Source organism: Camelus ferus, chromosome 32 (genome assembly GCF_009834535.1).
Source record: "Camelus ferus isolate YT-003-E chromosome 32, BCGSAC_Cfer_1.0, whole genome shotgun sequence".
In the NCBI taxonomy this organism is placed as follows: Eukaryota; Metazoa; Chordata; class Mammalia; order Artiodactyla; family Camelidae; genus Camelus; species Camelus ferus.
This window is the reverse complement of record NC_045727.1, coordinates 1,200,230-1,227,491: the sequence shown is the minus strand read 5'-3', so window position 1 is coordinate 1,227,491 and position 27,262 is coordinate 1,200,230. Positions and strand designations below refer to the sequence as shown.

Genomic DNA, 27,262 nt, shown 5'->3' with positions numbered 1-27,262 from the left:
TGATTGTCTTCTCTTTTCCTTTCATGCATGAAATATAAATGATGCACCTTTTAAAATCTTTGTCTTATTTAAATGATCCCGTCCAAATTCAGCTGGTGGGTAAAAGGCCCAAAAGCATGGGACAAATTTATCTGCTAAAGAACAGAAGAGGGCAACTGTTTTTTTTTAAGTTTTTAAAAATTAAGTCCATGTATATATTAATTCAGAACTCTCTCTTTCCTCTAACTTATTCCTAAACGGGAGAGGTCAGAATCTGGTTTAACTCAACTGGCCTCATTACCAACGTGCTCCACTTAAATTCTTGTGCAGACAGCGTTTATTGGGTCCTCTGCTGTTAACAGGAAGCTCTGCTCTGCTCCTTGGCCACAGACAGAACCCTAACCCCACTGACCCACTTAATACATGTATTGTGGTTGACAGTCAATAGCCTAATTCTTGTTATAACAGATAGATCACCATTCCTATTGTTGACAAATTACCATTCCCAGGTTTGGCTTAGTACAAATAGGACACGTCTTTTTCTTCTTCAAACACAAAGGTCCAATTCACCTCATCTTTTCAGTCCCCTGTAATTCTGCTTCTTCTTGGCTGTGTTTTATCTGCCAACATATATTTAAAAACAAGGCAGACATACTGAAAAAAAGTCCAATGCAACTTACTGTAGGTGGCTATGACTGGACTTTTTGCTGTGAAATTTGAGTCATGTTTGAGTAATGAAATAAACAGAAACTGAAATGCAGAGCAAGCACAAGAATCAGCCCTTTTAATCAGTATCTTTAAAAAGTAATTTCAGCTAAGAAAAAAAATCTATTCACCTTCACAACCTGCTGACTCTCAAAAGAATGACTGACATCATTCTATTTTAAGAGCTTAAAAAAAAAAAAGACTCCTCTGCTTGCCTTCATAGAAAAAGGTAACTTTCCTCTTAATTAAATGTTTATTATAGAAAATAAAAGCCAAAAGAAGAAATACAAAGCACATATAATTAAGAAGAGTCTTTTTAAAATAAATCATTGAATGTTAGAGTGCTTTAGTACCTGTACAGCCCCACACCAATGCAAAGTAGGATTAGAATCATCTCTGATACCAGGCTGGCCTCTGACCCAGTAAACATCTCCCAAGGATCGAAGTAGGTGTCTGAGATGTCGTTATGCCTACAACTGCCGAAGCCATGGTAAGAAATAAAAAAGAACCACAATGTCCTCCAATCCAGTTGCCACTAGAGCCCCGTGGTGCCCTCAGAAGGCCTCTCCCACTCCCACTGTGGTACCTCCTGGTAGCCACCCCTGCCCAGTGGGCACCAGCTCATCACGAAACTCCACACGGAAAGAGCAGCCCCTTCTTTCCATGGGAGGGTCTACTCATAAGCAATCAAAGTGAAATCTGTCTACCTGTAAGTACTGCTTGTCCTCTTTGGAGCTCGGAAAATACTCTAAATACATAAAACCCCTTTGCTGCATGACAGATCTTGAATGTTTGAAGACAATTAGGACACATTCACTTTCCTGCCCAACCTTTCTGCAGATTTAAACATCAAAGCTGGAGATGTGAAAATTGGTGTCATTACGCTAGCACCTACCTAACTGGTCTGGAATGTCAATCTGACTCAGTTATTGCATCCATGGCATGTGAAGCATATAAAGGTGCCCAGTCTCTGCCCTCTATGGATACCCAATTCAGTAGATATAATTAGCCTTAGTTAATAAACAGAGTGTGCCCACTATGTCTTAAGAACTTTTTATGGTTGACCTTGTTCCAGATAAAAGAAGGCCCAGGTCTTTCCTTACCAGAAATATGAGGAAATGATGTATATAACTAAAAATAAGTATTCCTTAAGAATCTCAACGCTGTTATTAACATCAATATTGCTGCAAATGCACTCTGCCAATTAAGTAATGATGTTAAAATGATTTTATCCAACGAACGACAGATGAAACAGTTAAGGACTCACATGCATGATTCCCTGTCATAAGTGAAAGGATTCATTTTTTTAAAAAAAAAAAGAATAAAAATATCTAATTTCCAAGAAACCTGTTTGTTAGACTGATATATTTACACGTGCTACACAGTAAAAATCTGATACACACAAATTATTGTCCAGTATTTAAAATTTTAAATATAGCTAAACTAAATTTACTGAGTAATTATAACATGATGCAGAGGAATAATAAAAACTATTTTAAGGTTTTCCAGTAGTGTATATGTATATATAAAGACATACATATATACATATATCATGAGCCTTAAAACCTTCTTCCAAAAATATTTCACATATGATGAATATTTAGCCAAAAGAAATACATACATTCAAAAACATCTTTGGAGGTAAAAGTCACTTTAAATGTTAGCATTTTCCCCTTACAATTCAATGGCAAGAAAATGCAGGGGAATTCTTGACTGTGCAAAACAAACAAAAGAATCATTTAATAAAACAATAACAATGCTCTTTTAGTAATTTTCTAACTTAAAAGTCTTAAAATGGCAATTCTAGTTTTAACACTCTTACAGGTAGGTTTCTGGAAATGCGTAATGTATTAAAGTATTCCGCCTGGCAGCTTGTAACAAGACCGATGACTGCAACCTAAATTACAGACCACGATCATACTTCCTCCTAGGCCACCTCATTTTCATTATTGGAATAGATCATACTGCTGAATATCAAAGCTTGAAATTAAAATACAGGTCAGCATGAAAACGCAAGTTAGCTCAACTAGAGTAACTCGCCGTAGCAGACGGCGGCTCTGTAGCCGAGCCTAGAGCTCTGCTGCATGTTTGCATTAGGCTCAGCTTCCTGAATCACAAATCGTTATTTAGGGTAAACTAAAGCCCACGTCAAAGTTTCGGAGAAGGGCCGTAAAGGTAGAATACTTACGTAAAAGGTTATCAGGACAGAAGACAATGCAACTTATCTGGGAGGGTCTCTAACATCCACGGGGTGGTAAAACGCATTTAAAAAGGCGATGTGGATTCAGACGGCCTCCTCCCTGCAGCATCCCAGACAAAGCAGGGCCAGGCCCTCGGGCGCTCCTGGTGCACCTGCAATGCGGATCTCTCACCCTACAATCCCACCCCGGGGCTGGCCAGAGAGGCCCCTGGGCTGCCCTCTCCTCCCACTTCGGATTGGCTTGGGTGCGCGGTGCGGACGGACCGCAGCCTGGCATCCCCCGCCCCATAACGGGCTGGAAGACCCCGAGGCAGCCGGCGCGGGGGTCGCTGCGCCTCACTTTTGCCCTGCTTTCCATCTCTTCGTCCCCCTCACCCCACCCCCGAGCTGTCTCCGCAAGCGGACACCTTTCCTCATCCCTGAACCATGGGGGTGGGATGGGAGGACCCCCTCCCCTTGCAGTGAGGGCTTTAAAAATTATCTAAATGAGTTCCTGCCCCGACGAGCGCCCCCGCCCCTCGCCGGCGCCCGCAGAGCCTCCCCGCAGGTACCGCCAGGTGAGCGGGGCTGGACTCGGTCACACCTCGGGCCCCGCCTCACCTGCGGGCGCGGCCGTCGTGGTCCTTCAAGCTGCTCCCCCCCTCGGCGCGGTCCTCCGGACGGGCGGCAGCCGGGGCCCGCGGCCCATGGGCGGGGCGGCGGGCGGGGCTGGCTCCCGACTCCGGCCCTGCCCCGGCCGGGCCGCCAAGGGAGGTCAGTGGGCACCGCCCGCCGAGCGCATCTCGCCGGCTCCCACCAGAGCGCTCGCCGCGGTGCACGCTGGGAGCGGGGGCCGGGGCGGCGAGGCCTGGCGGCGCTGACCAGACGGGCGGCCGAGGCGCCGGCGAGGCGGCGGGTCTGTATCTGCGGGGAGGAGCGGCAGGGGCCGATCGATACTCACGTCGCGGGGAGGGGGCGACGCCCCCCTCCCGCAGCTGTGCGGGTCTAGGGGACGCACCGGGGGAAGGGAGGGTCTGGCCGGTGGGACGCAGGCGCACAGCTCAGGTGCGGCCGCACTGCGGTTGCCTAGGGTAACGCGGGCCCGGGCGGGGCGGGGGAAGGAGGAGCGAGGCGGGCGAGCGGGAGCGCGCGCGCGCTGGGCGGTGGGGGTAGGGGGGTACCCGGCACCAGCCTGGGATTGGGGGTAGGGCACGCGCGGCGGCCGACGGGGGTGGGAGCAGAGGCGGGGGGAAGGGGCGAGGGCCGGGCCGCGCGCATGCGTGCGGCCCCCGCTCCCCCGGGGGTTCGCCGGCCTCGTGCGTGCGCACGCGCGCTGTCCCCCGGAGGCGTCTGGGTGTGCGGAGCGCGCGCGCGCGGCTCGGAGACGCACCTGTGAGGTGTCCCTTGAGGAGAGGGAGGGTGGGTGCGCGGAGTCCGCGGCCTGGGGTGCTTCAACCCCTCACTTGGAGTGAGTTCTCGGGCGGCCAGGCTGCAGTCTCTTTATTGAAATTCTGGATCAAAGAGGGGGCGGTGGGGGGGGGCGCCGGGGAGCGGGCTCGGGGTCGGAAGGAGGATGAGTGGATTAAAGAAAAGAAAAACAACCCATCACTTCGGATGGGCCTCGGGCCGGGGCCGGCCCGTGGGCTTTGATGGGAAAGGTCAGAGCGGCTCCGCGCAGCCGGGCGGCCTGGCGGCCCCGGGCCGACCCCGGGAAGGACAGCCTGGCCTCGGGCCTCGGCGAGCCGGCGTGGGCCCGCGGTGCCGGGGAGCAGGGGTCACAGATGGCGGCCGGGTGCGCGGCGACGGATGGGCAGCGGTAGGGGCGAGGCCGGGCTGAGGCCCCGCGGGAGCCGGACTCCCGAGCCGGGCTCCATTGTTGTTGGAGCCGAGGGAAGGGGGAGCAAAACGGCTTTAGCAACCCGTGAAGCCGCGCCTTGGAGCCTTTCCAGGCGGGTCCCCGGAGAGGCGGTAATGGCCGCGCCGTGGGATCAGGGAGCCGGGTTGTGCGGCGGAGAAGCCTCCCTGCATGGTGTGATGTTGTGTGTTTTTTTAGAGCGCCTCGCGTCCCAGCAGAGCCAGACGAGCATCCCACTCAGGTGATGAGGAACCCTTCGCGCACCCAGCGCACAGCGCTGCTGCCGCTGGACGCCTCCATTGTTTGACCACAACAAGGGCCGGATTCTCACCCAGGTAAACTGGATGGCCGCGCAGTCGAGCTCCCTCTCACCTCCCACATCCAAAGGAATCCTCCTCTCCTCTTTCAGGACTTTACTCTAGTTTTCTTCCTGGGCCCTGCTTCTGATTTAACTCAGTATATCCACCTCCCAGACATTTCTCCATCTGGCTTAATCTTCTCGCATCTCTCTGCCAAGTCACCTCTCATTTTCCTCAAAACTCAGCTCCTTTGTGAAACCTTCCTTGCCGAACTCTTAACAACTCATTCTCTCTAGGACCAGCCTGTTCTGCTCTCTTCTAGTTGATAGTTTATTGGTTGTCTTATTCCCACAAAGGAGACTAGATATTTTTAAAAATTCTAAGCTACTGCTTTTTGAAAGGAACGTTTTGTGATAGTTTATTGTTTTAATAGGATCGAACTGTTTTTTGTTTATATATTTTGTCTTTTTTTTTTTTTTTTTAAAGAGGGAGCCCTTCCTTCCTTTATAGATAACACAGCTTTTTTGAACGGAAAAATGACTTTCGTGTTGAACCCACAGGTTCATTTCAATTTTAAAAATTAGTTTTCAGTTAGCAAAGTAAAATATTTTCTTTGTGAAAATTAAAACATCACCGAGACGGCTAAAGTCTTTGACTACCACCCTCTGTCTCCAGAGATAACAGCTATTGTATGTCTGGCGTATATCCTTCTAAATCTTTAAAAATGTTTTTACGTGAGTGTGTACTCATATTATCTTTGTTTCAATGAGTGCTTGTGTACTCTTTCAATCGTAGCGCATCGTGCGTTCACTCACTTTGCAGAACTGCTGCATCATGTTCCGTAGTTTGAATATTACGAGAGTTTATTTAGCCATTTCCTGCATGGGTGGCAGTTTAAGTTTTAACTTTACATTTAAAACAGCTTTTTTGGGTTTTTGTCCTCTGGTGAAATGAAATTTTAGTGGAGGGAGCTCAAATCTACACTAATTATAGAGACTAAGCGTTTATGATGGAAGGTCTCTTTGGTTAAGAAATTTATGTGTGGGAGCCTCCACCCCTCCCCTCTTGTAATTATGACTCTACCACTTTAAAGTCCTGTGGCCTTGGGGAGGACACTTAATCACTCTAAGCCTCAGTTTTCTTTTCTATAAATGATGGTAATAACCTGCTCTATCTACTCCACCGAGCTCAGTGATACGATGTATGTAAAAGTGCCTCGTAGAGTGTGAAGCGGCATGTAAATGTTGAATATATTAGCCTTTGTGATCCAAAAGGCTTTTTCAAATTATTTGCAACATAATTTATATTTTCTTTTTTGACCAGATGTGCATAGTACAGAATACTACAGACAGCCCACTTTGAGTCCTGTTCAATTTTCTGATTTTGCTTTATTTTAATCAAGTACTGCTAATACATTAGACTTCTTAAAGAGTATTTTACCAGGCACACTTTTCATAGTGTTTTTTGTGCCCTAAAAAATAAAGCATATAAATTGGTCAACTGTGAGTAAAGGATCAGCAAATGGAGCACTACATACAATAAAACTCTCATAATATTTAAACAAAACTTACTTCCTAGTGAAGTAAGTTTGTATGTGTGTTTTTCTGTAGCAGTAGCAGATTCAGGTTAGCTTTTATGTCCTTTGGGTAAAATGGATTCTTACTGAATTTGCAGGCAGTATCAGTTTTAGCAGTTTAAGTATTGACTGAATAATGTGATGGGTATCATTTTAAGATGTAAGATACAATTGGGGGCTTTGTAGATATTTTTCTTTCCTTCAAATATATATGAATGCTTGTAGTGTGGCCAGCAAAATCAACTTGCCTCTGTTTTCTTGGAGTTTATCTGTGGGGGCAGAGGGGATAAGTAAACACAATCTCACAGCTGCATGTGTAATCACAAATGGGTGTCTGCTATGAAAGTTAAGTAGCATTGGCTGTGAGAGAGTATAAAAAGGAGACCAAATTTTAGATTGCATAGAGAGGGCCCAGGAAAGACTTTTTTGCAAAAATTAGATTTGAGCTGAGATCTGAAGGATGAGTAGGCGTCAGCGTAGAGTGAAGTGGGGGATAATTTTCCAGGCAGGGGAACGGCTTGTGGGAAGGCCCAGAAGGGGGAAAAACTTTGCCCATTCCAGGAACTGAAAGAATGACTTGTGGACAGATTATGGTGGGTGAGGGGGAAGTGTGGCTAGGCAGGGGGCCAGATCATGTAGGGTCTTGCAGGGCAGGTTAAGGATGTTTTATTTTATTCTGAGTGAAACGAGAAACCATTAGAAGCGTAGGGTTTTAAGCAGGGGAATGACATAATCAGATTTGCATTTTTGAGCAGTCGCTCCAGCTGCTACATGCAGAATGTGGGGGTGTGGTGGAAGCGGGGCGTGAAGGTGGGGGAGAGGACCAGGTGGACTGTTCCAGAGGCCTGAGGAAGGTGCTCTTCCCCTTTGAGTTCACATTGACATTGAACTACCAACTAAACTAAGGTGCAAATATATTTGGTTTTTAAAAATCATACCTTAGTTTTAAAAAGTAGGCAAAAGAGCACTTTTTAATGCAAAAAGTGCACATATGTTAAACCAATTATTCATACTGTGCTTAACAGAAGAGTATCAGAGTCAAATTAAAAATTGGTATATTCAGCATGTCTTCTGTAAGTTTTGTCGAAGCAGGAATACATGAAATAAGAGTGAGGCTCTCAAATGAAAAGAAAGGATATATTTTTAGATGCTTTTAACTAAAAAAAATGAGACTAACAGAAAAACTATTAGACAAATTGAGGAAGTGACTGTGTACACAATGCATATATAAAATTCATGGCTCTCTGAATACTAAGAATAACCCAGCAGAAACTAAAGTGGAAAAACAAACAAAAAAGCAGGCTCTGATCACAGTTCAACAAAAAACATGAAACAGGTTTAAGCACAGCCTCATGGAGACAAGTTTGATCTGCCTGGAGGAGACCAGAAAATACCCTGAAAGATACGAAAGAATGTCCTGAATGGAAGGACAGGCCATGTTCCTGGATGTGATGTTTAAACATAATAGATACTCCTCTTTTGGTGAGCTGGACAGAATAATGAGTAATGAGGTTGGGACAAACCCTGTCTGATTGTTTAAACATACTGTAGAGCCACATTGATTTAAACAGGCTTTGGAGTATCTGTACAAGTCACTGGCACCTGTTCAGCACCCCTAAGATAAACTGTATATGGGAAATACGTATGACAGACCATCATGAATGCCCCCGAAGTCAGAAAGAAGATATGGAAGTAAATATTAAACATCGGGACAAGGGAGTTGTGCATGTTGAGGAGAACAGATGCAGGCTTTGCAGTCAGACATACTTGAACTGGAATATCTTAAGTGTGGAAAACAGTATCTGCTGTGCAGATGTCATGAGAAAAAGAGACACAGGTCCTGGCACCTATGGGGCACTCAAATCTGTTAGTTAAAATCGTTGTATTAGACTACATAAACATTTGAAAACTTCTTAAAGAAGAAAGGGAAAACCCTGGGATCAAAAGCCAAACCACAAAGTAGGAAAATACTTGTGACAAACATAAGTGAAGAGTTAATATCTTCGACGTGGAAAGACCTCCCACAAATCAATGAGGAGAATAATGGAAACGTATATGCGTGGTTGCAGGATGTGGATAGACAGTTTACTGGACAGAGATGTAGTTTGCTCAACATGTGGAAAGATGTGTAGCCTCATGAATAATTACTTTGTAGTTACTCCTGTAGAAAAGTATTCTCAATAGGGACAAAACCAGAAGACATTTAAAAATAAAACACAAATGTACAAAAGCTTTATGAAAAAATTAAACACCTTTACCTGAAGAATTTAAAAGCCAACCTAAATAAATGGGCAGACATTACGTGTTTCTGGAAGTGAGGGCATCTTTGTAAAAATTGTAATACTCTGCAAATTAAACTAATTTCTGCATAACTCCAGTTGAAATCCCAGTGAGACTTATTTTTGGACACGTGATAAATTGCCTTAAAAATTCGTCTAGGGAACTAAACATGCTACATTGGCCAAGAGGTTTTTCAAATGGGAAAATAGTGATGGAGGATTTGCTATGCCAGATATCAAAACATACTGTAACAGTGCAGTAATATAAGTGGTGAACACAAGAATAGACAAATTGGTACATGGAGCAAAGTAGTGTCCAGTAACAGACCCACTTATATATGGGAACTCATTGTGTAATTAAGTTGGCATTTTGAAACAGTTGAAATGATTGTTTGATACGCTAGGGATAAATGACTCTTTATTTGAAAAGAAAGATTCTACTTCCCCATGTTCAAAATGACCTTTATTTGGATTAAAGAACTAACTCAAATATAAAAATACCTATAAAAGTATTAGAAGAAATAGAATTTGTTATGTTGGAGGATAGATTACATTGGAAAACAAATTTTTTGGTATACTATTTAGGTAAGACCAAGGCCCAAAATCATGAAGAAAAGATAGGTAAGTTTCAACTGTTACCCAAGTTGATAGTATTTCTGTGTGACAAAAAACAAGCATTACAAGGTAACAGACTGGGGAAAAAGTTTCTGTAACATGTATAAACAGATAAAGGATACTAGGATTGACACAATTAAATGAATGGAGGACATGAATAGTTCTCAGAAAGAGAAATGAACGTGCCAAAGCAATGACATAGTTCAACCTCACTTGTGATTAGGGAAATGGAAATTAAAACAGTGAGGTGGTTTTTGTTTTTTTTTTTTTTTTTTTTTTTTTGGTGGGGATGGCTAGTAGGCCAAAGTTAAAAAGCTATCCATGGATATAGAGAAAAAGGTACCTCATCCATTGTTGGGAACATAGAATTGGTACGACCTGTTCAGATGGCGATTTGGTCGAACCTATCAAAATTTTAAAAACACTCAATGTGCTTTGATCTAGCAGGTATGCTTCAGGGAATCACTGATACGCTAATGAGAGGGTAGAAGTTAGTACGAATAAAGTCTGCTGCAGCATCATTTATAATGAGGAGAAGCTGAATAACTTTTGATACGTCTACACTGTGGAATGCTATGAAGCTTTTAAAAAAGATTTGTATGTATTGACATGGCCTGGATAGATGTCTATAAAATATTATTGAGCAAGTTTAATTCCATTTTTTTGTAAGATACAAAACAAAATAATTGTATATGTGGTTGTCTCTGTGTGTTCTGAATAAAAACAGAGAAAACATATTTAATTGTGACTTCTGAGGAGAAAAGAATAGGGGAGACTGAATTTTTATTTCTGGGACTGGTTTTATATTTATTTCACATGTTTTTGACTGTTTCAGTGTGTTTTTTTTTTAACAATGAACATTTACTTTTGTAATGAAGATGTTACTGTTTCTCACTTAATGAAGGTCTAAATTTAGACTAAAAAATGTTAATATCTGTTATTTACAAGGATGTAGCAAAAATGTGACACTCTTATGTTATACTGGCCGTATGTATCAGGAGCCTTAAAAGTATTATGTTCCTTGATATGGCAACCACCTAGTAGCCATCATAGGAGTAAGTATTTTTAAATACCTACAACAGATGTGTATTGTAAAATTATTTTTAAGGGTGCATTTACAGAATGGTTAGGTTAAGTTATGGTCCATCCACTGGACAATATATTATTGGCCATTAAAATGTTTATGAAGAAAATGTGTTAAAATGCTTATGACAATATTAAGGGGAGGAAAATCAGGATACAAAATTGCATGCATTATATGATTAAAACTCTTAAAAATCCCAACAATCCTCCACAAAAACGTATAATGGACAAATGTCTAGAAGAAATTAGGTAAAAATCTTAAAAACTGTGGACTTCGGGTAGAAGAATGTTGTATGATTAAAAAATTTTTGCTCTTCTTACTTTCCAGGATTATATGTTACTACATCTATAATTTATGTTCTTTCCTTTATAATGATACATTAATTTTTAAAAAGTTTATCTAGGACATGTATTAGCTGCATGGTTGATAGGTACTTTTAAAAATAGATTTGCCTTTTCATTTTAAAGTATCCTCTAAAATGTACTCTAAAAGCTAGTATCTAAACATTTTTTGAGTGATGCATTTGGACTAAGTTTCAGTGAATTTTGTTGCTTCCAGTATTTGAAGGAAAATTACTTCTTAGCAATATACAAAATAATAATAGTTCTCATTTTTCATTTATAACTGTAGAGTGAGTGCAGAAACTTAAACATGGGCCATGGGATTTCCTAGTTTGACTTTTGTCAACTCTCTGTGTTTCTAACACACGGATCCGGTCATAGAGCAAGTTGCGTTTACTTGAGTCAGGATGAGTAGGACTTGGCCAGCTGGACCAAGGGCAGAAGCACCGAAAGCGTGGTTACTATGCAGGGCCTGCCAGTGAGTGGGCAGAGTGGAGCTCAGGGTACCTCGGGGCATGCGGTGTAGGTGAGGCTGAAGGAGTTATCATGAAGGCATGTGGATTTGTTCCCTTGCCAAGTGTTACACTGGACCTGCGGTGGTGTGCAGTTTAGTAAAGGACAAAGCCAAGTACGTGTGACGGTGGAGAAAACGTTGCGGACGTGTGAGGGCTCTGGGAGGTAAGAAGACATCATACATAGATGAAATTTGAGGGTAGGGGTGCAAGTCAGGGAAGGCTTTCTGCAGAAAGTGATGTCTAAGGTGAGACCCGAAGGTAAACGGAGGGCCAGGAGGTGAAAGGAGCACGGGCAGAGGTAGGGGGGTGGCTGAGGCCTAGGAAGTTTGGTTTGGCTGGAGCTAGAATCAGAGTAGGCGGTGGTGAGAGATGAACCGGGAGAGGGAAACTAGCTAACACGGATGAGAGTTTGAAAGCCATATGAATAAATTGGAAATTACACTGAGAGTTAATGGAACCCACTGAAAACCTTTAAGCAGGGTAATAACAACCCATTTTGCATTTTAGAAAGATTGCATTACAGTGGATAGTGGATTAGAGGAAGGCAAGACTGGAGGCTTTGTAGTGTTTGGGGAGAAGATGGTGGTGGCCTGAGTGACAGCTGGTGTAGGTGGTGTGGGTGGGTAAGTTCAGGAGACATTTAGGACATAGAGAGGACAGGCCTTTGTGAGAGGGAGGAGGGTGAATGACAACCCCGCTTCTGGCTTAGGCAGCTGAGGGACTAACTTTGTGAGTCAAGTTGGCTTTGGGGAGGAGGTGACAGATTGAGTTTGGGACATGCTGAATGTGCAGGGCTTGTAGGACATGTAAGTTCTTCCTGCGAGAATTTGCAGAGTGATTTTATGCTGCAGATATATGCTTTGCTATATGATTGACTGGGTGCTGTGCATAAATCCATTATTAAAATCAGAGTTTCTGTGTGTAAATTTTTCTTAGATTATAATTACATGTCTGTGACTTAAGTGTGGGGGCATTTCTGTCTAGCTTAGACTGGACTGTTGACGTCTTTCGTATGGAGTTATTTAAGACTGCAGTGACCATGACTTTGGGTAATGCTGTGGTTGTCTTTTGGGCTAGTCCCTGCCTCTCTGAGCAGGTGGGGGGTCCTACAGTCAGCCATCCTGTTGTCCCTACTGCTGACTTGGAGGGATTTCTGTTGTTTCCAAACTGGTCCGTTCCATACAGAGGCAGGCCAGGACGCAGGCAGAGTGGCACCCTGGGTCCGCATGCACCTGCAGGTGCCCGCTTGGCCGCTAGCAGTCGCCCCCATCCATCCAGGCTGCTGCAAAAAGATACCACAGACCGAGGAGCTAAAACGACAGACACTTGTTCATCACAGTTCTGGGGGCTGGAAGTCCGAGGTCAAGGTGCCAGCAGGGTCAGTGTCTGGTGAGGGCCTGCTTCCTGGCCCACAGATGCCCTCTTCTTGTTGTGTTCTCACGTGCCAGAGGGGGAGGGAGCCCCCAGGACCTCGTCTGTAAGGACTCTAATCGCTGGTAAGGGCTCCACCCTCATGACCTAATCACCTCCTAAGAGCCCTGCTTCCTCACACCATCACACTGGGGTTGAGGTTTCAATATGTGAATTTGAAGGGGACACAGACATTCAGTCTGTAGCAGAAGCATGCACGGAGTTTGCGAATCGTCTGCAGCTGGTGTGGAAGCCGTGGCCACGGATGGGTGAGAGTGTGGAGAGCGGACCAAGCTCCGAGCGGGGCAGGGGGCGTGGTGCGTCACAGGGCAGGCTGGGGAGACCGTGCCTGCGAAAGAACTCACTGCAGAGAAGTCTTACTCAGAGAGCTTTTGGTCGAAAGAAAGAAAATGCACTTGGAATGGCTTTAGTGAGGGGGATTTCTGAGGAGGCTGCCACGCGCCCGAGGTGGCTCTAGGCTGAGGCCCACTTGTGTCTGCAGAGTCGGCAGGAGTCAGTGGAGCTGCGCTCTCTGCCTTTGTCCTGAGTCACGGTCCCTGCCGTTTACCTTACAGACCCAGACTTCCCACTTCCCAGTTCTCGGCTCTCAGGCAGGAGAATCTGGTTGGTCCAGCTCAGCTGATTGGGCTCACCGTTGCAGGGCCCGCCGGAGCAGACTCAGCTAGTGTGTGCCCGGCCTGGCGGCCGGGCCAGGCCGTGGGTGCGGAGGAGGGTACGCAGGAGAGGGCCGTAGCCTGGCAGCAGAGGAGGGCGTTCCAAGGACTGGGAGGGGCAGCAGTTTTACATGGTTCAGAGCTGCGATGAAGGAATAAGGAGTGAAACTAGATCTGGCAAGTTGAAGTCATTTGCACAGCTAACCCAAATTAGAAGAATTGCAGGATGGGTAACCAGTGGCTGTGGTAGATACTCATTTGTACAGAAGTTGGGAGAAGAGAAATTTTTAAAAAAATGAAACTTAACTTTGGAGTTGCATCAGAAGAATTCAGAATTTAATTTTTAAAAAGCAGTAATTTGTATTGTTTTCTAACAGTAAAGCAGGTCTCCGCCTTTATTCTAACTCTAGAATATGCAGTGTCTTGTGCCACCTGATACAAGAAATTCAGTAAAGCTGTTCTAGAGCTCATTTATTTTTCATACCCTGCAAGTTCATGAAATAATCATTGCTTATTTCCACATCTTATTTTGCTGCGCCTTCCGTGGAATCGTGACAGATCTTGTGAGGAAGCCCTTCTTACAGCCAGAGCAAACCTCTGTCCCAAAGATGGTATATCCTGTCCCTTAGGTAAATGGTAAAACAGGTCATAAAAATAATCTAACCCCTTTTCTTCGGAGTAAAGCCCATTACGTCTTTCTGGCTTTCAGAATTGTTTTTAGACGTGCATTTCAAACGTATAGGATTATGGTTAGTAGGATTTAAGACTGTTTCACTGATTCAAAGTATTTGGCATCAGCCAGCAAACATCAGTCAGATTTTCAGTTAACTAGTGTTCAGTAACTTACTACCGTATCTGTATATTATGGTAAGATTAGGACTTTGTAATAAGCCCCCAAAACTCACAACTAGAATCAGAGAACCTGAAAAAAGCAGGTTGTACAAATCTTCATGGTTCTTAGCAGCTAGTTAGCAGTAGGGATCCACTGTGAAGTCCGGTTCAAGTTACAATGCCTTAGTGTAAGTATCTATGAAGTTTCCTGAGCAAGTGCTTGAGTGCCCTCTGGAGGCATTATAAACAGCTAAAACACAAATTCCTTAAGAAGTTTTATTTAACAGCCAGAGTTGAGAACCAGTGGACTAGATAGTTGAGCTGGTGGGGATGTAAATGGGGAGCAGAGAAGAGCCAGGATGGAGCCCTTGGGAATGCTAGTATCCAGGGAAGAGCAGGCGTCTCCACGCAGGCTGAGAATAAGGGTTCATGCAGCCAGAGTAGAACACAGAGGCCGTGGAGTCACAAGAGGGAGTGTCTTGCAGGGTAAAGGACGATAAGGGCCTTTGGGCTTGGCTGAGAGGAACTTCAGTATTGCAGTGGTGGTTTGAGGAATGATTGGGAAATGAGGCAATGGAAACTAGAAAAATAAGTCTTAAGAAGCCTGGACAGGGGAAATGGAGAGAGAGAATACGTGGCAGCTAGAGAAGGCATAGGATTAAATGCTGGTTTCCTTAGGATAGAAAAGACTTTGTGTAGGTTTAAATGCTGAGAGGAGGAAACGAGCAGAGAGGAAATGAAGTGGAAAGATGTGTAGGGTGGGGAGAGGGGAGAGAGCTGGCTTTTAAGTTCCTGGCCTTTTATAGGGACTTAGAATATGGCGAATTAATGATTTTCAGTTTATTTTAGGATGATAAGGAAATACTCCTGTAACGAGAGAGTATGGAATTGTCATCATGGAAATGGTCCTCATTCAAGCCAAGCAGATAGGTAGTTGAGCTTTAAAAAAAAAAAAAAAGGAGTCAGGACATACCTTTAGCGGACACTTGTGTTTGGGAAGTAGGAATAAAAGAAATGGCCAGTGCCCTCGGCACAGCCTGAGGGGAGGTGAGAAAGTTCAGGGAACTGGGGACCGAGCAGACTTGTATGAACTAGAGTCGGAGTGAAACATGGGCCTTGAGATTTGATGAGGAGGAAGGAGATCATGACTTGGACAGCAGTTTTGCAGAAGTGGCGTCACGGTGGGTGGGAGCGTGGGAGAAGGCTGGGCGTGTTAGTGGTAGAAACAGCAGGTGTAGAGGTTCGCCGGACGGCCCGGCAATGAAAGTGGGACGAGTGCGTTGGCTGTGGCCAGAACCGACAGAGAGTTTGTCCATGCTTACCCAGTCAGAGCCCTCAGCAGCAGCGACCACAGAAAAGAATTGTATTTGGTCTTTTGCTTTTATAGGTGTAAGATTTAAATTCCTTATAACTTCTGTGCTACCCCCTCTATTTTTCTGAGATTGGAAATCTGGCCAAATGGAAAAGAATGTATATGTCTATTAACGACATTTGAGGGGGCTCTTGCACAAGGAAAGAGAGAGGAGATGTGGCCAATTTTGATTTATTGTTCTAACAGATGTCCTTTAAATCTACAGGACCATTTGCAGTCATGAATAACATTTTTTTTCTTCTTTCTGGTAGAACTAATAGGATGGCTAATAGATGTTGTGTGGCTTAATTTTTGTAAAATAATTTCATTAAGAAAAGAGAATAGACTCCTGATACCAGGAGTGCTAAAATAGTATGTTTAAATTTGGGAGGTGGGCTTGATCTCTGACTTCATACTGCTTAGCTTGAGTGGTAAGGCAGAATCTTTAAAGTGTGAACTTTAATATGGCGGACGGTGGGGCGGGCGAGCTTCAGCTTGCGCCCAGGCGTGTCCGCTCCCGCGAGCCTGGTGTGGAGGCCTTAGAAGGCCTCAGGCATTCTTATCTCTGGTGGCCTTTACGGTGTCACACATCAGACATATTAAAAAGCACACCCCTATCCCACAGGAAATTAGCTTATACAAAACTGAGTTAAGCTTCAGTTGACTAGTTTTAGAAATTAAACATTTATTAATTTGATTTTATGATTTTCCTTTCGTATTTTACACCCAGCAAACATTTTTTCATATTTCAAACATTTTCATAGGCCCTTGAGATGCATATAAGCCCTAAGGCCTGCGCCGAGGGCGCCAGGGGGCGAGACGCCCCTGTTCTCCTGGGACGTCTGGGCACGTCTGTCTGGGGCGAACTTGCCAGGAATCTATATCTGTTGGAGGCACTGAGCTGCCCCCTGGGAAAACTTCATCCTCCAGGAGCTGAAGTAACTGTTTTAGTTAGCACTTTTTTGTTGCAAGGAGCAGAAATCCATTCCATTTTAGGAAATAGGATATGGTGTAAGGATGCGCCTGGACCAGAAAGCCATTGTTAACTAAGGCAGCTCAGAGACAGGCCAGTCTTTCACACCGACAGTGAGGACTCCAGGCAGCTCTTTTATCTTTGCCTTGTTCCTCTTGCTGACATCTGGTTTACTATTTTTCCCTGCCCCGTCTGTCTTTTAGCTACCTTACTTAGAGGTTTCCACTTCCTCATGACTGTAGTCTGCTGTGACTGCTCATGACCTCTCCAGTTCTTGTACGTCGTAAGCTTTCAGCTTCATGCCTCATGGCTAATCACCTCATTCTCAGTAGTGTTTAGATCGGTGAGAGAGGGAGATTTGGAACATGACTTTGTTGCAGCTTTTACTATTGTTCCAGGCCCAGAGCAGAGGTCACTGTTAAGCTCTGGGGTCAGGTGTCTACACTCGGTCTAAGACACTGAGGTGAGGTGAGATGGAGCAGTCACGTGGCCCTCAGCAGCTGGGCCCACCCTTAAAGCTGAGGCGGCTCCTGTTGGTAGGATTTGCAGGCTAGCAGGATGTGTAGTTCAGTCAGGAAGAAAAAACCTGGCTCACTGTCAAAACCACTTGAAATTCCTACCCTTTAAAGTATATCCTATTAACAACCGTCATTCTAAGTCAACCCTTTGTTCCCATAGAGAAACTAAAATCCTTAAATATATTGAAAGCATTTTCACTTTTCCCTGTTCTCCCTGTTTTATTCTGTCCCAGACATTGCAGGTCACTCAAGGCCGTCTGTAGGGCCCCATTTCTTCTGGTGGTGACTCCTGCTGAGGTGGTAGATCTCCTCCAGATAGCTGCAGCAGAGCTGGGCGGTTCCAGCCTCTTGTAATCCGTACATCTCCTCTCCCTCAACGTTCTAGGGGGCTATGCAGACGTATAGTAACTCAGCACCATCTCCAGATTCCCCAGATTTAGAACAACTGAACATCCCATGTAAACATGAACACTGCGGCAGTTTGATACCTAACTCCCTTAATACGTCATCAGACTTCCCAAAGAAAAGTGGTGTTCCTCAAGTGTAAAAGTAGATCTTGAAATCTACACCGAAACTGCTCTTAGTAGTTCTAGAATATAGCAGAGGGAGAAGAGGTAGGTGGAATAAATAAAATAATAATGATAGCTAATCTTTGTTGAGCCCTTAACATTTTCTGGGCACTGTTTTAAATACTTGTCATGCATTACCTTATTTAATCCTTAAACTACCTTATAAGGCCACCTTACAAGGTCAGGTGCCTTTATTGTCTCTATTAACCTCATTCTTAACCTCGTAGGTGGAGGTTGCACAGCTAGTGTGTAGTAAGACCAGGATGTGAACCTGTTCAACCTGCCTCTAGTCTCTGCACCCTCTCAGCTGGCAAAGAAGGGCCAAAAACAGTAGTGATTGTAGACTCTGTAGGATTCCAGCCAGTCCTAGTCAGTTGCCTGGTATCCAGTGCCTGTGAACCTGGAGCTCAGTTCCTACCAAGGGGATCGTTATGGTACTAAGATTCCTGTATCTTGGGGTGAAGTTGTGAGACTTGTCAGGGTTTTTGTCTCTAGGGTTGCTCAGGATTTCGCATCGTCTAGCCCTACGTGCCTTGAATTCCATATTTTTATATAAATCCTAAATATAAGTGGGTCTACCTGTCTCCTAGCTAGGACTCCAAATTTATAATAGCCAGTCCTTGGAAGACTTTGTGATCCTCAATTCTCCATAGTACAAACCTTCTACTTTTCTCTCTGCATGTATCTAACCCAGCAGGATCCTAAGGCTTTTGTTGCCCTTCAGCCACTGTGGGCCCTGCCTCTGCCTCTTCTTCTGGAATGTCTTGGGGGTTTTGGCTTCTGTCACTTGGTAAGTGTTCCCTGTGTTTCACCATGTTTCCTAGATGGAGAATCCCCCTCAACTATTTCTAAGCTGAAACTATCTCTGGGTTTTTTTTTTTTTTTTTTTTTCCTAAGCATGTTCCCTTTGGGGCTCAGGAAGAAAATCTCTCTACCTCATGGTTCTTTTTAAACTCTGGCCTGTATGTGGCTTTGCGCTGTCTAGGCCTTAGAGAACCTTAGCTCTGAAGACAGCAGAGGCGCCTCCATCCCATTTGGAGTGCCTCTTTGTGCCTCTGCGGTAGGAGTTTCTTACTGTCATGTAAGCCAGTGGCCATTGAAGCTTCTCCCTGCCTGTCCCATTTTCCTCTGCTACCTGGAAGGCCTTCTGGACCAGAACCCGGCTTCTTGGACTTACGCCCTTCTGTTTTTCTTTCCCATTGTTCCTATCTTCACTGAGATATCAAAACCTGTTTTTAAACTGAGTTTGTTGCTCTGTACGTTTCTGGTGTTTTTTCCCCCCAACAACAGCTGCCTTGTTAAATGTGAGTTCCTGAAAGTCTCCTTACCTGGGGACTGTGGTGTTACTATCAGTCTCTGTGCAAACTTGATTCTGAGAGCTGCCATGTTTCTGGCACAAGCATTTTTTTTCCTTCTTTTTTTTTTGAGCCTTTAGATTTGGGATCATTTTAAAATATATTTTTTCCCTTCTTCAGCTCAACTCAAAAAGGCAACATATATCTTCTATAGGACAGGTATTTATTTCTCTTTATTTGGTCATTGCTGAAATCCAGGATATTCCAGTTGAACATGCAGTCTAGATCGCTGTCTTTGACACTCATGATAAAAATTGACGTTCTTTCCACACGTAGCTGGGAAGCAGGAGAAGGGCCCTGTCTTGGTAGCTGTTGGCCTGGGGGCAAGTGGCTTCTTGTCTTTCCCCCTCACTGCCAGAGGTTGAGTTCTCAGCTCTAGGCCTCTCCCTCCCCTGAGTTCATTTCCCCATCACACGAGAACTGATGCGGTGAGATAAAGGACGTTTCGGTGGCCTCTGTCCTGGGGGTCTAGTTCCTGTGCCCAGTTAGAAGGTGCAGCCCATGGGGAGGTGTGGTGTCTTTCCTCTTCCTGACCCTGCGTGGCCAGAGTGGTGAACCTGGGGCTGCTCCTGGTTAGTTCCCTCTTTTCCCCGTGTGCTGGAGTGATTTCCAGGTGACTGTCCTCTTTGGAAACCTGGGGCAAGTATACCTTGGCATGGCTGCAAATGAATCATCTTTCTGTCTTCTCTGTCTGTTTCTGGCTCCATTCTGTCCGGTGCTGACTGTGTCCCCTCAGCCAGCCTTCTTCATTATGGGTCTAAGATATAGGTCTTGTATTTTATGAATTCTGCCCATGGTACTGTGGTCTCAGGCTCAAAGTTACCAGCAGGAGAGAGAAGAGGAGTTCTCTGTGTGATCTAGCCCGGCTTGTGGGATGCTCCGTCAGGAATGGGATTGATTCACTGGCCTGGCTAATGATGAAGTGTTCATATGTGTGTGTTTCCAGCTCAGAGCTGTGCGCAATTTCACCGAGAGTACCTGGAAGTGAGGAGTGTCTGCTGAGACTGCTGGCCGGATTTGATAGTAGTCCTGAATAGCATACATTGCCCAGAATAACACTGCTCACCCTCCAGTACTGGTGCTACCAGGTCAAAAGCCTGACGGCTTAAGTTCTGCACTGTCTATTGTAACCATTCCCTGGCCCTTTTTGAGACTGGGGTGGTGATGCACTTCTGTCCATGCTAATCCTGAATTCTGACCGCCAGATCTTACCCGGTTTTAGAATTGTGGTTATCTCGGCATGATTCTTTGGCTGTAAGAAGTCGGCTGCTCTTGTGCTTCGTGCTTCCTGCGCGAGCTTGCTCCACAAGTCTGTCTCCCGTGCATGCTTACTTTGGTTTGCCAAACGGGTTATGAGTTGTGGCCTAGGTATAAAAATAGCCAGAATCTGAGATATTTAAAGTGATCAAACTCATGGAATGTAAGGGGGAATTGCTCAGTGGGTACAGAGTTTGAGTTCTGCAAGGTGAAAACATTCTGGAGATGTTTCATAATAATGTGAACATAGCACTGCTGAGCTATACACTGAAAAATGGTTATGATGGTGCATTTTATGTTTTTGACCACAATTGAAAAAGCATTAAGAAACAGAATCCCCACATCTCTAACTTTTGGCCCTGCCAGCTGCTGTGATACTCCCCACCCCAGCGTCACTGGTGCCGCAGCCTTCCGCCCGGGGCCGCCTTTCCCTTCCTTTAGCTAGCCAGGCTGGCCCCGGGCGACCTTCAGCCATTTCTTCTGCTTCTCCCTGAGGGTGAGCTTTGCAGTCCTTTGTCTCTCAGGCCTGAATGTGAATTTTGTCCCTTTAGGACTTACTACTCCAACAGTGCGAGGAGGAAGCAAGTTCGGTAAACAAGAGTCATTCCCACTGGGCGTCAGAGCTCATCTGACCTAAGCCTGCTGTGCTCAGGCCCCCACGCCTGCCCCTGCCCCACTCTCGCTTGCCCTGGCCCACTTGTGAGAGCCTGGTCCCTTGAGGAAGACAGAGCCAGTGGAATCAGCCAAAGGGAGGGGGCGGGGAAAGGCAGGTTATGCAGGGAAGGGTACAGTGTCTCATGTTCTGTTGTACTTAAAGTGCATTGGCTCTCTAAGTGTCCTGATTATGTCCTGAAAAGATTCTGTTTTCAGCCCCCTCATCAGTGCTCCTCCTTCCTAGGGACGGAATGAGCCTGAGGCCTTTGAGCCCCGTGATGCGAGTCTGAGTGGGCATCCGCGTGACTGACAGGACGTCTTACCATCCGTCTCATGGCTGAGTGAACTGAGGCTGAGAGGGAATGACCTGTGGCCACACAGCTGTGTGGTGTCAGGTCAAGAATTTGAACTTAGGACTTCTTACTGCAAGCCCAGTGTTCTACCCACCAGATTATTATGATTCTTAATGTATGTGGATGTTACATATTTACTAGATGGGTAAGATAAACTTGGGCCTCGTTCACGGCACTCACGTAGGACCATCGCTGACGCAAGTCACATTCCATCCCATTACTCGGGCGTTTCCGTGTACAGTGTCCAAGAGCAGGAGAAGGGTAGCTGTGGCGTCCAGAGTGTGAACAGTCCTGTGACTAGGGGTCAAGAGGGGAAGACTGCTGGGTGGAGCGGGGGCGCAGGAGGCAGACACCAGGGTGTGAGGGCAGTGTTTGAGCAGACGCAGAGCCCTGATTACAGGGACGCAACTCCTCTGGTCTCGGGAAGCCTCTGCCTGTGAGATGATGTTCTTGGCAACTGAGTGAATGTGTCATGCACTAATTAAAATAAGGGAAATCAGGAAACACATTTTTTTGGCTTCAACTATGCTGTGGGCTGTCTGATAAGTCCTTTCACATTTATTATCTTCTTTAATTATCACAGCAAAGCATTGTAGACATTATTATCCATATTTTTACAGATTGGTCTGAGGTCAGCCAGGGTCACACAGCAAGTCGCAGAGCCGAGGCCCCTGTCCTGCTGTGTCATCCCATAGGCCATTTCTGTGGGAGGACTGGCTGGAGGGAGGCTGGGTGTACACCTGCGTCATCCTTTGTTACTTGAGTAACGTGCACTTGTCCTTCTCAGACTCAGAAGAGAACTTGGCATTACTCCCTCCATGCTTTTTGCTGCTCTTCTCTGGACCTAATTTCATAGCCTTTAAGGTAATTTCTAGTTAAAGAAAAATCAGGCATGGCTTTTTTGGTCTTTTATCTTTTCTCCATTAGGAGCCATTAGGCCAAGTCACACAAAGAGCAGTTACTGGAGACAAAATGAAAGCAGCTCAGCAGCTCTCCCCTCTACAGCTTGTTAACCCCGAGCCCAGGTCCTTGGCCACTGAACTTTGTGAGGGGAGAGGCCAGGCAGCCTCGTGGGCGAGAGGGGGGACCAGGTGGCCTCCCTGGACGACGCTGGGGGAGTGGCTGAAGGCGCCGTCGCCAGGGGCTCTCTTCTAGCGCTCGGGAGTCGCGCTGCGCTGGGGTGTTTTCTAGCCAGCTGGCAGCAGGGGAGCAGAGAGGAAGGTGTCAGAAGTGGCACGAAATCCACTCTTGCCATTGACGTTTTCCTTAATGATGTAAGACCTCACTCCGGAAGGGGAAGAGCAGTCCCGGGCTGACGTCCTGAGTAGCTGGAGAATCCTGCTCACAGTCAGGACTTCCTCTGACCAACCTAAAAAGCTGATCTCAGTGCCCTCAGGGAAATTGTCCCTGCAAATTACTGGGGCAAATGATTATCAGTGGTACATTCAGGGAGTGCTGCCCGCTGCTTGAGCGCCAGGTCGGGGAGCACTGGGATACAGGTTCGGCACGTTGCCAAGATGCTGCACCAGTGGCCCCCAGTGGCCAGTGACTGATGGACTCTCAGGAGCCCGGCTTTGAGGTCGTTCTGGCTTCCAGAAGCACTTGGTGCTCCAGTGGCCAGGTACAGCCGTGCCTGAGGGCCTGGATGGGCCCCTGGGTGGATGGAAGCCTGGGCTGTGTTCTGAGGCTGGCGTTCTAGGCCACAGAGCTTTGGGCCCAGGAGAGAGAGATGCACGCTTGAGGCACTGTAAGCACAAGTCCCTTCTCAGGTTTGACAGCGTCCAGCTTCCGTTACCGAAGTTGGCCCGGGAAGAAGAGGAAGCCTGTGTTCACCTCTCTGAGTGAGAATCACAGGAATGGCTGGTGGGCCTTTGGGGGTTGTCAGCGAGGGCAGGTGAAGAGTGGGGACGTGGACTAGCTGGAGGCCGTCGTGGCTGCTTTAGAGTAGTTGGGGGAGCCACGTGGGTCCCTCAGAGGCTTCTGACAGTCAGTCACCAAGGTGAGCACTCTGGGACCTTACAAGGTGGGGCTTCCCTGTGACCTGTTACCATCGAGGCCGCCCCTGGGCACATGCAGAGGGACTGTAATGAGGAAAAGCCGCCCTGGTGTCTTGAAGAGTGAGGTCCTGGAAAAGTGTGGGAAATAGGAAGGGCCTGTCTGGGACATGAGCCTGCCCTGGGCGGCCAGAATGGGTGTCTTCCGGACCACTCATATCTTCTGTTCCAGGACCAATGGTGATGGTTAGAAGCAAATTAGAATGGCTTTGACGCTCCACAGTTGGAATCAATGAGTTACAAGCGACTGCTGTAATTAAGTTATTCTGAGACAGACAGCTGCACAGAGATGAAGTGGGCCAGGCCTGCGGAGCTTGGGCACCTTGGTCTTCCTGTACCTCGTTGTGTGAGGCTTCGATTAGAGTTTTCTGAAGGTGTAGTCAGATTAGTGAGGGAGGCAGACACTGCCTTGCTGTGTGCACAGGTCCCTGAGGCACATGGGAGTGCTGGCCTTGAACTTTCTGGCCCTGTTCCTTGGCAACATGCAGACACCAGGGACCTAAACAGCCTTTCCATTTATTTTTTGTTGCCAAGGCCTGTAGAAGAGGGGACCTTGGAGTGGTCCTGCTGCCAAATGAGCATCTGATTGAGTTGATTTCTGGGGCTTCTTGATGGTCTGTCAGGAGCAGGAGCTCTTAGCCGGGCTGGGAAGGAGTTCATGTTCCCTCCCTGTGCACAGGGGCATCCGCTGCGTCCAGCGGGACAGTGTGAGGCAGAATTGCATGGCTGTGGACCAGAAATCAGGGTCTTGCAAGAACGTGTTAGTGGACTAATGCCTAATGGGATAATTTCTGAGTCCTTTGTGAAACGTCTCTGGGTAGAGACTTATTTCTTAACGGTGTTCATCTAATGCACAAAACTCGACGTTGGAATTATTTTGGAGGATTTGGGGGGGCATTTTTCTTACATCCAGAATAAGGATGGCAGGTGATGGAAATGACTAACTATAAGTAAGTTCATCCTACAGTTTGTTCTCATACTTTAAGCTTTAAAAAAAAGTTGGTTTAAGATGGAATCAGAGTCCCTTTATGGTCTTTAGATACTTTTACTCTTTAAAGAGTGTAAGTTAGGACCTCAAAGAGCTTTCTGTTTATATGGGTTACAGGCATCAATCCTCATGATAGAAATGAGGACTAAAACAGAAATACTTACTAATTTATTTAAAAATAATGGTAAACCCATTACACATGAACACAAATCATAATGAAAAACAGCTATTTTCTAAAACAAAAGACATTTGGTGGGAAGACTGGCAATATTCACATTTTGGCAAATGTCTTTAAATAATAAGGCTTAAGTAAAAGACGTCTGCTTCTGTGTTCAAAGTCTTGCAGTGCGTTGTTTTGGTTGAAGTAGATGAAGACACCTGGCCTCCCAGACAACGGAGCTGGAAGGGGGTTGTAGTCGCCTTTTCAGATAACCGTGAGTTCACTTGTGCCACGACCCCAGAATTCGCCGAGTGGTAGGCTCCTGCGGGTTATTTGAATCGTGCCATCTGAGATCCTGTCGGTGAGCTTCTTGCACTTTCAGCGCTGAGGCATGTTAAAGCCCCCGGTCTCTGTTGCGCTTTGGTTAGGTCTTTTACCCACAGCGATTTATTACCCCACCCATCGGCTGCTTGGACAACGTTGGTTCACTGAGTTTGCAGATCCTGCAGATTTTCACACGTTTCATTACATGTAACATCAAAAAAATTCGTGGATGTCAGTATCACTGTCCGTCTCGTCAGAAAAGTCTCCAAGTGTCGGGAGGCTGTAGAGCTCATGATGGCAGACAGAGTCTTCCAGAATCCCAGTTGTCACTTGAAAGCACAGGTTTGACTGTTGGTAGCAAATACCATCAGTTTCCTGTTATCTGAGATGTCTGCCAGGTACCCAAGCCTGCGTAACTTGAGTGTCAGTCACTCAAGTAAAAATGATGTTCTGTCAAAAAGAAGAGGCTGGTTGAGCTTGCGGCTTATTTATACAAGTGCTTGTCCTTGAGGCAGCTGTTGCATTTGGGGGGGGTGACCTGCTATGCTTCCCATTTTAACACAGAGTCTGATAAACATACATAAAAATAGATTTATGTGTATTTGATATCAATGTAATACATAAGAAACAATATATTTAGCATAAATGTAATAAATATAAATATGACAACATAATAAAAGGCTCTAGATTTAATAAAATAAGTGATTTTTTATTGCTTCTTCAAGGATATTCTTCGGTGAAACTTTTTTGTAACCGTGAGTGCATGGAGGCAAAGACGTTGACTCCTGGTATCATTTGGTGCCCCTGTCGGGGTTTTGTGGGAGGAGCCTAAGGAGTCGGCAGCCTTACCAGCCAGCGCCTCTGTTCCTCCATGCGAGTGTCAGCATGGTGCAGAAAGCAAACAACACCTTAGTTTATTTTGAAAATCATTTTGATCTTGTTTTATAAGGGTTTTGGAATCCCCATGAATCTTCAGATTAGGTTTTGAGAACCGCTGGTCTGGGAGAGTACCTGGAAAGAACTAAGCTTATTCTAGAGGTTGGACAAGGAGTTCAGTATCCCATGCTCACAAGTTAGGCTCTTTGCTTTTTGTTTTTGCAGGAGACTCAGCTTGTGGCTGTTGGACTGATTTCAGCCTGCTGGTCTTTTATTTGTAGGAGTGAATGCCTTTAAGGGGGAGTAGGTGGAAAGGGTCCACTAGTCCCTGATGTCTTAAACCAGACAAGTGCACACGCTGACATTCCCTGCCCGACCCCTGAAGGCGTCTCACTTCACGCCCCGTGCTGGAGCATGGTTTTAAGATGAAGCAGGCCGAGTGTCAGGCTCTTGGCTTAGCGTGTTGTATGAGGAGCCTTAAGCCTGGAGTTAGGAAGGAGAAGTGGGGAGGACGTGGCGGGTAAACAGGTTTCAGAGCACACCTTTACAGGTTCTGTGCATGGGAGAAAGGATGGCAGGGACAGAGGCAAAGGAAGAAGGAGAGAGATGATACCACAGCAAACCCAGCTTCTTCTGAGCCAGGAAGCTGGCTAAAAGAGCAGTTTCTTAGGGAAAAGAATTTCTTTTTCATTCTGTAGCCAGTATTTATTCTTTGCATTTTCCCCAACTCAAAAAAAGGTGTAAATAAAACCTGAAACCATTTAATAGGCCACCTACCTGGGTTGTTCATTATCTCAAAAACACTTGTGTGCAGCCTGTGAGACCAGCACCACATCATGTGCTAGTGGCTCGGTGGTGAGCAAAAAGGGCCCACTTCCTGCCTTCGTGGAGCACGTGTCTACGTGGACATCGGTGAGCAGAGGTTATTACCACAAATGGTGAGAAGCATGTTGAGAGAAAGGATCTAGATCAGAGGGTCCTCACCTCATCGATTCAGGAATTGCTTCACCTGGGAGTGTAACTGGAGTGATGAGGAATGTCTGTTGTGGCGACGGCGCAGGCGGAAGTGCACTACTTGCGTAGGGACCCGAGGGGGTAGGTGGTACAGGCCATTTTACAGACGGGCAGCTGGCGTTCAGGTAGGCGTGGAGTTTGAGCAGCAATCTGTGGGCCCGCTGAGGGTTTAAACAGTGCGTTACACTGCCGAGCCCTGTCCTCTGCTGGGGGAGTTACATGCAGGGTGTTTTTGTTTACTTATTTTTATAGTTTACAAACAAAGAAATTTTCACATGAGGTATGAGACACAATCAGGCTCTTGCCAAGAAACACACTTACCCACACAGACTTTGCTATGTGGTCGAGCTCAGGTTAGAATCCCCTGGGGATCTGGGTGAAATGCAGTTTCTGATTGAGTAGGTCTGGTGGGGCCTGAGGTTTTGCATGTCTGACCAGCTCCCAGGTGAGGGAGATAAATACTGGCCTGTGGAT

The 27,262-nt window shown here is 45.9% G+C and overlaps 3 protein-coding genes and 1 long non-coding RNA gene across 11 annotated transcripts in view; 2 read left to right on the top strand and 2 right to left on the bottom strand.

Moving 5' to 3' along the window:
• The window catches only part of CCDC92 (coiled-coil domain containing 92), a 29,344-nt gene extending 25,496 nt beyond the window's left edge, over positions 1-3,848 (bottom strand). Inside the window, exons 1-2 of one of the 5 annotated variants that reach the window (XM_032471292.1) lie at positions 3,485-3,693; positions 2,873-3,036 (exon numbers count right to left, since the gene is read on the bottom strand). The gene's annotated coding sequence lies outside the window, so the exon portion shown is untranslated. Of the gene's footprint in view, positions 1-2,872; positions 3,037-3,484; positions 3,700-3,824 lie in introns of those variants that run through there. The other 4 variants (XM_032471291.1, XM_032471294.1, XM_032471290.1 and 1 more) reach the window with 4 other exon arrangements.
• Positions 3,849-4,918: 1,070 nt separating this feature from the next.
• ZNF664 (zinc finger protein 664) overlaps positions 4,919-27,262 on the top strand; it is a 39,272-nt gene continuing 16,928 nt past the window's right edge. Inside the window, exons 1-2 of one of the 3 annotated variants that reach the window (XM_014553766.2) lie at positions 4,919-5,053; positions 18,451-18,543. The gene's annotated coding sequence lies outside the window, so the exon portion shown is untranslated. Of the gene's footprint in view, positions 5,054-18,447; positions 18,544-27,262 lie in introns of all 3 variants that reach the window. The other 2 variants (XM_014553768.2, XM_014553767.2) reach the window with 2 other exon arrangements.
• The window catches only part of LOC106728837 (refilin-A), a 234,102-nt gene continuing 211,778 nt past the window's right edge, over positions 4,939-27,262 (top strand). For both annotated transcript variants that reach the window (XM_032471295.1, XM_032471299.1), the window contains exon 1: positions 4,939-5,053. The gene's annotated coding sequence lies outside the window, so the exon portion shown is untranslated. The remainder of the gene's footprint in view (positions 5,054-27,262) is intronic.
• Positions 7,448-25,726, bottom strand: LOC116660878. Its single transcript, XR_004316521.1, has 3 exons — positions 25,642-25,726; positions 17,546-17,550; positions 7,448-7,458 (listed from the first exon to the last, which is right to left on the bottom strand). It is a non-coding gene; the product is annotated as an uncharacterized LOC116660878 (long non-coding RNA).